At 50.5% G+C, this 13,003-nt stretch overlaps 1 long non-coding RNA gene and 1 other non-coding gene across 2 annotated transcripts; both read right to left on the bottom strand.

Moving 5' to 3' along the window:
• Window positions 1-1,248: 1,248 nt before the first annotated feature.
• LOC114058594 lies at window positions 1,249-12,607 on the bottom strand. The gene is made up of 3 exons (XR_003571492.1): window positions 12,409-12,607; window positions 4,031-4,163; window positions 1,249-2,129 (listed from the first exon to the last, which is right to left on the bottom strand). It is a non-coding gene; the product is annotated as an uncharacterized LOC114058594 (long non-coding RNA).
• Window positions 12,180-12,358, bottom strand: LOC114058610. Its single transcript, XR_003571504.1, has one exon.
• Window positions 12,608-13,003: the final 396 nt, after the last annotated feature.

Here is a 13,003-nt window from a genome sequence, read left to right as displayed (position 1 = left end):
ATGGTGGGGTTGTTGGGGGGTCCTGCACAGGGCCAGGAGATGGACTCAGTGATCCTGATGGGTCCCTTCCAACTCAGCGTATTCTGTGATTCTATGATTCTATACTAGAAGTCTAGGGGAAAAGACACTGCACTGTCACTGCAGAGACCCGGGTTCGATTCCCGGTCGGGGCCCCTCCCCGGGCAGATGGAGCTCGTTAGCCCATAAGGCAATCCATCTACGTCCTGAGGACCTCGCTGCCACCGTCCAAGCGTGCTTGGCCCCGGCAGATGAACCTCAGGATTAAAGGGTGGGCTCAGTTCCGCGCACACTGTGTCTCACCTAAAAAATCCAATGCGCAGGCTGGAAGGTGTAAAGACCTTCCCCGGTTCTTCGTTCGCGAAGAGACTGGCCATTCATTCACTAGAAGGCTGCAATTAGGTCACCCTGAAGCCTTCTCTTCTCCAGGCTGAACAACCCCAGTTCTCCCAGCCTTTCCTCACATCAGAGCTGGTCATCCCTCTCATCATCTTGGTGCTTCCTCTGGACTCGCTCCAACAGGTCCACGTCCTTCCTGTGCTTGGCCCCCAGAGCTGGAGGCAGCTCTGCAGGTGGGAGCTCAACAGAGGACCCCTCACACCCCCTCACATACACAGACACACACCCCGAGTGCAGGAGGACACGGGGAGCAGGACATGGCACACAGTCATGTATTGTACAGTACCAGAGTATCATAAACTGTGTTAAAATAAGGACTTCAAAGTTAGGGCCCAGTGCCTCTGCCCCCTTCAATAGCACTATCAATGTGTTTTGTTTACCCAAAACATCTTTTATTAATGGTTCACTCCCTCTGAAAAAAAATCTACTAAAAATCAGTGTCATTTTCCTGTCCTTTAGGTGCAATGCTTTCTTTAGGAAAGCTGAATTTGTAGTTACTATTAACAAGGGATTCAGCTATTGTTCTTTCTTACACAAACCTTATGTCTTTTAAATTTAGCCAAGCGCAGTCTGTTGTCTGATCTGAAACTAGTCCTTACAAGAACTTGTTTAATGTGTTGAGAAATTGCTCCTCTGAATCTTGTTTCTGTTGTGGCATTCGGCCAGTTGCCTTCATGTAGCTGAACTTAACTAGTTAATCTAGTAACTCTGTAATTAGATGTAGTTATCTGATTGATATTCCCTGCCATTATGCCTGTAACATCCTTTTCCTGCTCTGAAAGCCTGAGATATAATCCTACTGGCATAGCAGGGCGAGGAATTTACGCCCACTTAGATTCCTCTTTGTTCATAACATTTCTCTCTTTAGATTCTGGGAAACGTTTTAGTTCTTACTGACTGCCACTATTCTACTTAACCAAATGGCCATGTAACCAGAAGAGAAACTTTTAAAGATATATGGAGTTTATTGAAAGAGTGAAAGCATTGAACTCCATAATTTAATGTCTAAATCAATCATGGTAGGTGTCTCAGCTGTTTTCTGCAGAAATAATAATCTTAGCAATAGAAACAAAGAAGAGGAAAGTAATATGGTTTTAAAATTTTCTATTATCGTTTATATCCCTGTTACATCTTCTCATATGGAAGCTCAAGCCATGCATCATTAGCAGGAATATAAAGGAATAAACGTGTAGGTGAAACGTTTCAGGAAAGCCGTAAGGCATGCTGGAGACTGAAGCCCAGAGGACACAGGCTGAAAGTGCAAACTGTTCAATATTTTCAGCAAAAAATGGAATGCAGCTTGCTAGATAGGAAGGGAAGTTTGGCCCCAGGGAGGTTATGCAAGGTCGGTCAGTTCCCTCCATCTGAGCACTTTTCCAGGATTGCATTCCTTCACGTTAGGAACTTTGGTTATACAACCCAAAGCAATTGTTATCTCGTTTCAGGCAATATTGCCATGGAAATTAATGAGAACTATTGGTAGTCAAACCTTTAATAATATCTAACTTAAAGTGCAGTTGCCTGAGAGCAGTGCAGGGCTGATGTATACCAAGAAAAGATTCAAAACGCCTCACCGTGCTGGAATGTAGTTCAAGCCCCTGGAATTTCATCAGGCAGGAACTTGCTCTGGTTTCTTTTGTTTGCATCCCAGGGAGTGAAGAAAAGTGAAGCAAATCTGACTTCTTACTGTCCAGCAGGTCTGATCTTCAGAGCTGTTGTAGTAAAGAAAGGAGATTGTCAGCAGTTCTTGACAAGAGAGAACATGTTCATTCAAGGCCTTGCTGCTATGCCATATGTTTATTAAAATATGTGGAAAAGGGATGATAGTTTGAGCTCAGACAAACAGAATGCTTTAAGAGCCATTCCCTAACAAATCAGTCCCATCTGAGTCGGTGGAATTTTTTAGGTACCATTGCCTACATTGAAATAAATACCTCCTTCCTAAACCTTTAAAACCGTGAAAAAGCTCCCAAATTATACCATTCCCAGCTAAAATAAGCATGATGACTGACAAACAGCTAATGGGACAGAGCTGTGCCCTGGGGACATTGATTCTGGTTTACACAGAGTTATTATTTAATGCATCACGGGTACTTCACTAGGTGTCATCATTTTTTCTTTCCCTTGTCAGTCTAGGGAGACAGAACCTGGTGGTGCTGGATATGAGGAGGTGTGAATTCCTTCACTCCTTTACTCTTAAAACTAACTGTGACACCCGAGTTCAGCCCTCCAGACATGGACCTGACTGTGCTTATCTGTATCAGCTTTACATATTTTTGTACATTCCCTGGACAGCCCGTACTGGGGAAACGGTACACAGGAGGAGAAGTTCCTCTGAAGATCTTAAAGCCCTTTGTAATGGCAGGGAAGACACTAATAATCCCAATATCCAGGTATAAATATTGAGGCTCCCAAAATGCTGTAGAAAAAGTCATGCAGCAAGTCAGTATAAGAAAGGAGACCAGAGCTCCTCTCTTCGTGGGTGGTTCCCTTATTCCCAAACACTCCTGCCTTTTAGCTCTGTGGTAGTTTTCCACTATTCACAAGATTGGGAAAAGGATAAAAATATCTCCAGACTGGCCTGTGTTCAGAGAGGGGATGTTAAGGTACAATACCTAGAAGGTGTAAAACTCTTGTGCTGAGATTTTTATTCAGAATTAAACCAGCCTTAGTTTACTGTAGTTCAGTGCACCGTAAGTGAAGGTGTATTAACTTTATACCACTGTTTATCTGTACTTTCCCGTGTGTCACGCTGTAGAAAAGCCTTAAATGACCTTGTAAACTGAAGCCCTTTATGTTTTGATGCCACAAACGGGCAGAAACATGTTTTTTTCCTCTTTTCTCAAGTGACTAGTAGGAAAATTGAATTGTAGGCTGGGAGCTGGCCAGGGACACCAGCTGCCAGTGCTCAGAGTCCAGCAGCTGACATCAGAGCACAGGCACCGTTGACATAGCAAAGGTTACGCAGACAGGCATTAGCAAATAGGACCCAAGTCCTGATTCATGAAATAGATGAATCGGGATGAGAGTGTGGCACAGATCCCAGCCCTTATCCACGCGCTCTCCCTGCGGAGCCTGTAACCATCCAAGGCTCCCTGCGTGGAGTTCAGTGTCGCTGCTCATGAGCCGTGCGGTGCTAAAACAAAAGCGAGCAGGTGGTGCAAGGGGGGGCTGCTCGTACAGAAATAATTAAAGCAGGAGGAGCTGGAGTGGATATTCTGTGTGGAACATCAGATCCAACACACATTCCAATCCCGTGTTGGGTATTTGTAACACCTAAAAGGCTGATGGCACCGTCTTCTCGGGGCAGCGTGAGGAGGGGGAAACACCCCTTGGGGCTTCCACACGATTATTTTATCCCTCAGACACTGGGGGGGGGGCAAAATACCAAATGGAACTCTCCCCCCTATCCCCCATGAAAACACTTGGGTGATAACTTATTTGCTGGAGTGTTTTATTGTTGTTGAAGATGTCAAGCTCGTAACACAGGGAGCTGGAGTTGTGGGCAAGGAAGGGTTCACTGGACTGTTGGGAACGCCCAGCTTTTCTAATTGCCTTTGGACACATACCTGTGTGTCTGTGTGCCACTGCCTGGGAGCTTCCTGGTACCTACCTCACAGGGAGGAGCCTGTTCCCAGTCATCCCTTTAAGTGACTTAAAGGACTGCCAGGATCTCATCAGTCAATGCTTAGAAAAACAGCAGACTCAGCCAAGAGGCTCAGCAAATGCAACGATGAGTAAATTTCCTATAAAAATAAAAACAAAGGCTGTTTACCATCCCTCCTTTTAATGAGTCTGACAGTACAAATACTCTCAGCTACTGCAATAAGCACTGAATCAAGCTGTTGGGTCACTCTCCAGGTAGAGACTTTGTCCCCGTTTGCCTCTAACATGTTGGTAATTATTATTTTTTTTTTAAATATGAGAGGAATAATAAGAAATAACTACTTATTATTAAAAGTATTGCACAAATCCAGCTCTTTTAAAAGGACGCACACTGACTCCACCAGTGCTGGCTCTGCACCCTGTGGGCAAACACGGCACCTTTCAGTGGGGCTCCGTCAGGACAAGCCTCCTTTGTGGCTGCTGCTCTGCCAGCATCACAGTGCCTGTATCTGTTCAGCTTATTCCTGTGCCTGGAGGAAAACGAGGCATTATGAGGCACTTGCACACCAAAATTACTACCAGCATAGCTATTTCAGGGTTTATTTTTTAAATCACACTGTCTGTGGATCAGGACTGTGCTGGCAGCTTTCATCCAAGCATGTTTTAGAACTGGAGAAACACGAGTTTCACGACGCTGCTTGCAGACCCTAGAAACGCTGCTTATCTCCTCCGATCAGCATCATTCCTTGCATGAATTCCGGTCCTGTATCCAAGGCAATCTCATTATTTGCTATACACACTCAATCTGCTGGCTAATTTCTTTTCCCTTCTCACGGGGGAGGAACCTTCCTTGTGCCTCCACAGGCGGGCCTGTGTTTGGGAGATTAAAGAAAGCAAGCAAGACGCATAAAAAATGTCACCCACTCTCGGCGGCCGCGGGGGGCCTGAATGGGAGCACAGTTCAGAGACAGATGTTCCTTCCAATTGAATTGTCTGTGTCACTGATTCCAGCGGGTTCAGCGCTCCAGAGAGGTGTGAGGCGGAGGGCATGGCTGAGCAGAAGGCTGTCTGTGTCCAGGGAGGTGGCACGTTGCAGGCAGCGGCTCCGCTGATTTTGACACGGCTGCAGCATTAATCTGTCTGGGCCTCGAGCACCACTGGCTGTCTGTCCTGGAATTAATTTGGCTAATGTAGCGCCTGACGGAAAGCCACATTTGCAATCTCTTCGCTAGGCAGGGCTGAACAGATTGATGGCATCCTCTGTCCCTGGGTGAGTGAACTGGTAGCAGAGCTCCACTGAAGGGACACAACCTGAGAGTTTGGCTCCGTCTCCCTAGGGATGAGAGATGAGATGTTTAACACCTCCTGGCTCTGGCAGCTGTCAGGGGGAGCCTGAGCAGAGAGGGAAGAGGTGGAGTTGCCTTTTGAGTCAAGCACTGGTTCTGCAACCCCTGTGCAAGTGGGAGGTGTCGGAGTTTTTTCTGAGGGCAGGTTCCAGTATCAGTCTCAAAATAACTTGGTTTGACGAAGGGGATGGTCTCCAGCACAGGAAGCCTATTTGCAGTTGTGGTTTCCAGCTGGTGGCTACAGACTAATGTGTGACCACTAAGTATTTGAAATTAGCTAATGAACAGCTGTTTGATTTGCTTTTGGTCACAGCCAAGCTGAGTATGAATTAAACAAGAGCCCAGTGATGGAAAGGACTCAATATGCCCTAGGACAACTCCTTGGACAGAGACTGGAGACAAAGCCAGTGCTTTGTTTGTGCCCCCTTCCCAAGACCCCCTGTGCACCTGAGCCCTCCTGGGCCTTTGCCACACCACTTCTGTGGGGAGCAAGAAAGGGGACGAGTCTTGACACCCAGGAGAAGGCAAGAGGCAGGTGAATATGGCAGTGGGGGGGTTCAAGGCAGCACCAGCCCATCAGAGGCAAGACCCCAGGCTCCAGAACCCAGCAGGTTCACCCAGAGATCACACCCAGCTCGGAAGCAGAGGAGGGTGCACAATAGACAGAATGAGATGGGAGAGAGACCATTTCCCATCCACCAGCTAAATTAATTTTATACCCCAATAAGTTGGAAAGGACTTTTTGAGGGAGCCTGGGCACCCCTTTACCACCACTCTGAGATGCACTGAGTGAGCAGCTGTGTGCCTTCCCTTCCCATCACTGCTGTGGACACATCCAACACCGTCAGCAACACACAGAGAACCAGAGGTGATTGCAAAAAACCCATTAGTACGTGGATGTAAGCCACAACACGACACTGCTCAAACTAACCCAGAAGGAGATTTAAATGTAGGCAAGCTAACTGCCAAAATAAGCCCCAACCCACCCTGGCTGCTGCACTGTGCCATGGGAACAATACTGTGCATGTGATCAGATTCAGCAGGACACAAGCAGCCTAAGGGTCTTTTTACATTTGGCTTGAAAAGGCTAAAAATAAACCCCAAACCTCATTCCTTTTTTGCATTGCCATCTCCTCTGCCTCTTCCTATTCACTGGCACTTTTACATGCAAAGCAGGATTTGGGATCCAAGGCCCCGTAATTAGACTCCAGCCCGGCAGCTGCAAGTGGAACAGCTGGAGGTGTTATTTTTATGGGTTATTAATTGACTCCATGAAAGCCCAGCAAACAGAGACAGCCAGCGAGCCGCAGTCCACAGCCACATGACAAGGTCTTAGTGACAGGAAAAGATAAAATAAAAGAGAGAACCCAGAATCCTAAAGCCGATTAGTTTTAGCAATTTCTCCAAAGCTAAATATAGGGAAAAAATCCTCTCCCATCTTCACTCCGTTGGCGGAGATGAGAAAGCACAACGAAGGAGATAAATTTCATTTTTCACTTAACCCCATCATGGGTTGCAGAGAGAAACAGCTGCTTTGGTGATGCTCCTAACAGTTAAATCCAGCTTCCCCGGCAGCTGCACCCTGACCAGCCCTTTCCTTGGCACTGACAAGTGGAGCTGCACTTGCTCCAGCCTCCCCGTGCTGGGCAGGGAAGCTCCCAGTGCCATCCCAGCACCCAGCCATGTCCAGGCTGGCACAGTCCCCAGTGCCTCTGCTCCCCTGCCAAGGTGAGCTTGCAGAGCCTCCCCTCGAAGGGGCTGAACCACCCACACTGCCAAAACCAAAACAGGGGAGAGCCAGCAGACCTCCTGCCTCCAGCTCTCCTTCCTCCCTGCCTTTCCTGCAGCTGGGACAGACAAGGCTTGGGGACAGGTGAAGCCACTTAGTGCCAGGAGAGAAACCCCACATCAAGGGCCCGAGTAAGAAGCTCAGAGTTTTGGCAGCAGGAAGGAAATGGACCCAGGTCATCACCTTGGCAAAACTTATTGCACATCTCCTCAGACCTTGGGGAAATAAATAACAGGCAACTCCAGCAGAGATGCTGGGAGGCTGGGAAACCAGCAGAGCATTTCAGATTTATGGGAAATTAATTTAGCTCTAGTCTGGTTCTGGCAGCCAGCAAGGCCCTGTCCCCAGGACAGCCCACAGTGCTGGCCTGGGCTGTGGCCTCTTTGTTCAGACCTTCAGCTTAACTTCCCGAAATAAATCACAGTCCTAGGGCGGAGGTGGAGCAGCACCTCTCCCGGTGCAGAGGACAGCCAGGATCCCAGCACTGGGCATCACCTGTGCTGGCAGGCAAAGGGGAAGGGGAGGCAGCAGGAAGGCTGCTGTTCCTTGGAATCTGCCTTGCTGATATTTTGCAAAAACTCAGCCCAAGAGAGCCCCCTCCTCATAAGGATGCAGGACAAGGGCTTCAAAACCGTGGATTTCATGATGATACATGGCTTGTCCTCAGGCTGGAGGTTCCCACAGGAGCATCAGCTCCACACAGAGTAAACAGCAGAAGTGCCAGGGGCACAGGGACAGCCCAGGGTTCCCAAGGCATCTGGCAGGGCTGAGTACCCAGCTACAGGACTGCAGAGACACGTTACTTTCTCCTCACCCATTAACTCATCCCAGCCAGACTGTTGCTCTGTGTCTGACAGCATGGGGGAAGCTGTGGGTTTGCACAGGCCCTGTGTCCCGGGGGTACTACATGGAGCCCTCCCACACCACTCTTAACCCGGGCAGGTGGGCTGCAAACATGCTACAGGAAGGGAACTCGACATCACCTGTGTGACCCTGCTCAGGCTTGGGGAGATACATGTTGCTCCTGCATCCACAGGTCTGGCGTTCCCACATCTCCCCAGGCATCTTTTCCCTGGTAAGGCTCAGTCTCTGCCATCTGTGCTACCATCACACCTCTCCACGAGATCCAAAGCCGTGGTTGCACAGGGACAGACAGCGCCTTGGGGACAGCAGAAGGGAAGGGAGGCTTCTTGGAGGGGCTGTCAGAACCACAGGTGACGTTGCTGGAGAGCAGAGAGCTGCAGGCAGCTCCCAGGGTTGTGAATGTCTTTGGCCTCCACAGCGTGGGATGGGGATCTGAGAGCAAAGCACATCAAGCAAGCTGAAGAGAGTGACATTTTCCTTCCCAGCTGCTATATCCGTGCCCACACAGCCCGTGGGATGACTCCATGCAGCTAACGATGCACTGTGATTAGTAAACAGATGATGCATTTGCACCAGGAAGAAAAAAAAAAAAAAAAGAGGAAGAGGGGAGAAAAAGGAAGAAAACAAGCCACGTTTCAGGCTAGCAGCATGCAGCAGTGAGTTCTTTAAAAATCTGCTGAGGAAGGCACTTGCACAGCACATGGTTTGGGCAGATCAATGAAGCTGCAAAGCGGCCTGGCAGGCACACAAATCCACTTTCTAATGAAATTTACAGCAAGTGGAATTTAGGTCACTACTCGGAAGCATTCAGTTTATTCCAGGCAGCTTTTAAAATATTTAAGAAATAGCTGTCAAATTAAGCCTGCTCACCTCTGGCTGGGAGGTTCAACTTGAAGCCATAGCAGATTTCTTAGCTATGGCTTAAAAATATTCTTAAGGTTTCTTTGATTGCCTTCATCATCACAGTGACTGACAGGAACTGCCACGCAATCCTGGCTCTGGTGGGAGCTGAGAGCCTGAGGGCTGCTCAGGCTGTGCCCAGCCCAGCCTTGTCCTTGCCCAGGGTCAGGGCAGTGAGACGGCAGACATGACCTTCCTGCAGCCTGTGCCCTCCCTCCAGCAGAGACCACAGGAATTTATCTGCTGCTGAAGGAAGAGCAGTGCTACAGCCAGACCTAAAAACAGCTCCCAAGGGAGCAGATAAAAGCAGCCTCTTAGCAGAGATGAACCTTCACTAAAGCTGAGTGATGCTGACTGGAAGGATCTGGGCTGGACTGCTGTTTGCCAGCTCTATTCCCAGATGTCACACTCTGAGAGAGCTCCCAGAGCCACCTCAGCGGGTGGTGGAGGGAGAGGAAAGGTGGAAACCAGGCAGTTCCCCCGGCTATTTACCCAGCAGAAGTGGCCACAGTCCCAAATCTGCACACTCACAATTCCTGCACAGACCAGAGGGAAAGTACAGACGTTTCCTCTTCCGACAATGCAAAGTTCAGCCCTTTGCAAAACACACTGACACTGTGAACCAATTCCTGCCCCAGCTCAAGGTCCAGCTGGGCACAGACCTCACAGCTCTCCCAGACTCAGCACAAAGTAGGAGCAGAGGAGGGGAGAGCAGAAGGCAGCCTCGCAGCAGGGCTGGGCTCCCAGCATGGGGCTGGTTCCTGGCCAGCTTTCAAGGACTGACCTGGTGGAGGAGCACTGTGGCCTCACAGCTAAGGGGGCTGAGGGCTTAGTGGGAGGGGACAGGCCACAGCAAGGCACTCACTGGGACATGCTCTGAAGGACAAAGAGGTTTTCTTCCCCATTGCTCGCCAACTTGCCCTACTTTTGCAGCTGCCTGCTGCAGCCCAGGCATCTCCCCTGCCCACAGGGGACCTGCTCCCCTTCCACAGGGTCTGACTGGATCCCAGCCCGGCCCCAGTGCTGGGGATTTGGCCTGCCTGCAGTTCAGGTAAAACACAAATGCCCATGCAAACACCTCTGCCTCCTTCCTTGTTATTTCTGAGCTGCCCACATAAATATCCATTTCACGCTCAGCTGATGGAGGATTTGCTCGGCTGGGTTATGACCCTGGCTGGGGCTCCACAGCTGGCTTTGTACCAGGATCTGGCACGGGAGGATACAGTCAGTCCCTGACCCAGCTCACACAGTCACTCTTGGCTGTGGATGAGCACACCAGGATGCAAGTGCTGAGCACCACTGCTGCACCACCCACCACGGCTCTGGGGCCCTTCCGCCTGCCCTGCAGGACGTTAGCAGGCACAGCAAAACCCAGGCACGGAGAGGGACAAGCAGGGACAAATGTGCAGAAAACACCATCCCTGCACAGCTCCACAAGCCTTGCTCTCCTTTCCTGCTGGCACTGCCCTCTCCAGACAGCTCATCTTGGGTTAATTCACACCAGTGCCAGTTCAGCCGGGTCACCACATTGGTAATGACTCCCTTGGATGGAGAATCTCACAGGCAGGCAGGCTCAGGGCACTGGTGGTCCGGCTGGCCTCGCTGCCCCAGAACTGGCACCTGTCCCCAGGCGGAAGGAAAGGGAACTTGGCATGTGCAAGTTATCCCTGCAAGCAGCCTCTCCCAGGTACCCACACTGGATGTGGGCACTAACCGATCAAACCCACGGCTGACCCTGCCCACGAGCAATTCCTGGCTGTCCCACAGAGCACCCAGAGAGCCTGGCTGGGAAGTGCATAATGCACCAGCAGCCTGGGCTGCTGCCAAGGCACAGAGCAGGGATGTAATCCCACCATGGCCTCGCTGTCTGTGCATCCCATTAAAGGAAGAGAAGTCTCCCAGTTTTCCAGTTTCAGTGAAAGCCAAGGATTCTGCGGAGCTCCACACCCTCTAGTGGAGGAGGGAGCCTGGCACACCAAGACGCTCCCAAATCCTGCAGCACTCCTGAATTCCATTCAGGATCCAATTCCCCCCACAGCTCGCCAAAGCAGGCCTGAGGCACTGCACACCTCCAGCGTGTCACTGCTCGGGCCCAGGCCACAGGTGTGTGTGCACAGCAGTTCTGTGCCTGCCTGCACACACACCTGCAGCATGTGCAGCATCCTACTTCATTCATGCACAGCAGGAAATATTAAATATGAAGAAAGGAAGAAAGTCAGCCTTGAGAAATGGATTTTATTTATGTTTACTGTTTAATACCTAAATCTGCTTTCTGTAACGACAGGAAATCTAGAGAGGGACTTTTTACCAGAGCCTGGAGTGAGAGGACAAGGTAAATGGCTTCAAACTGACAGAGGGCAGGGTTAGATTGAATATTAGGAAAAAAATCTTTACTGAGAGGGTGGGGAGACCCTGGCACAGGTTGCCCACAGAAACTGTGGCTGCCCCATCCTGGAAGTGCCCAAGGCCAGGCTGGACAGGGCTTGGAGCAACTTGGGAGTGGAAGGTGTCCCTGCCCAAGGAAGGGGGTTGGAACTACATGATCTTTAAGGTCACTTACAACCCAAACCATTCCTCATAAAAGACCAAGACAGGTAAAACCAAACCAGCAGCAGAGGCTGCTCTCACCCTCCTGCAGAACCATCTCCTGTTCCAGCCACCTGAAAAGAAACAACCAAGATGTTCAGCCAGAGACCCTTTTCCTACACAAACCCACCTCCTCTGGATCAGCGTTAACTGAAGCATCATCCCATCCCCAGCTCTCCATAAAATCCTTCCCAGCTCACCAGAGCCAGATCACCCACCTGATAGCAACATAAAGCAGGAAAAGCACTTTTTGTTTTGGCAAGGAATTTTTGCCAAAGCCAGGATCAGTCTGGTGCCAGGTTCCCAGCACGGGCCTTCCCCTCTCCCCTTCCCCTGAGCTGACCCCAGCTGAACCCTCCCCTCTGCAGGAGAGAAACCAAGCATGTAACAAGAGAGCAAAGTACACTACTTCAACAAAGCCTTACGTTTGCTCAAGTGCAGAAACCACCTTATCCCTATTCCTTACTAAGTGGGGAACAAAGTTTTGGAACTCAAATATTATTTAGTGATAAATCAGGTGAAAAAAATAAATGTCTGAACAAACATACCCAAGTTCTGTTTTCCACACACAAGAGAGCATCAGTTTGATTTTGCTCCATGACTTTCAAAACACGACTCAGTATACACTAAAGAATCTAAACCCTACTTTCTCCTGTATCAGGGGCTGCAGTTATTGTATGCAGTATCATACATGACCATCAAAATGCTTCATGGATGCTCACACCTGTTACTGCACAGGTGAGCCCCAGCACAGAGCCCACCTGGGAGCTGATCTCGGGCATGGGTCAGGCTGGCAGGGACGAGGCTGGGCCTGCTGGCCCCGCCACCCAGCAGCCCTTCCCCAGCCCACAGACCCCCTGCCCCTGCCCAGGAGGGACACACGGGGCCCACCCCACTCACCTGGTCCTCCCTCCTCTCAGGAACGGCAGCACAAAGTGCCAACACACCCACCCATGTCACCATCGGGGGCTGTGGCTTCTCAGAGGCCCCGGCAGGAAATCCTGTGACAGAAAAACTTCCGTGAAATTCACAGGAAAAAACATCAGTCCAGTCTGGCTGTTGGCCCCGGAGAACACTCTGCAGCCCCCTCCCTCCTGCACAGCTCACCCCCCGGGCCCAATTCAGCTCTCCCCCACCACCTCAAGCCCCCTTACGCTGTGCTCCTGTCCCACACCCCACTGTGGGCTCCAACACGTCCCCCAGGGAGGAGCCACAGCCCAGGGCTGTCCTTGCACAGCACCCCAGCCCTCCTACCGACCCCCTACACTGCAGCCCCCCATACAACCCCATATGCTGCCCCCCAGTACCCCCCCCGCACCCCTCCAGTGTTCCAGCCCCCAAAGCCTGCCTCTCCCAATCCCACTGAAGCCCCTCCTGAACCCCATACTCTGCCCCTCAGGCCTTCACTACCCCATCACCGCATTCCAAGCCCCTCCGCACTCTCGTAGCACTCCAGCCCCCCTCCCTCCCCCATATTCTGCCTCTCATTACTTCA

This window comes from Empidonax traillii, unplaced genomic scaffold (genome assembly GCF_003031625.1).
Source record: "Empidonax traillii isolate 1590-97213 ecotype Southwest subspecies unplaced genomic scaffold, ASM303162v1 scaffold177:size1754471, whole genome shotgun sequence".
NCBI classification, from domain to species: domain Eukaryota; kingdom Metazoa; phylum Chordata; class Aves; order Passeriformes; family Tyrannidae; genus Empidonax; species Empidonax traillii.
This window is presented reverse-complemented; position numbering and strand designations above follow the sequence as displayed.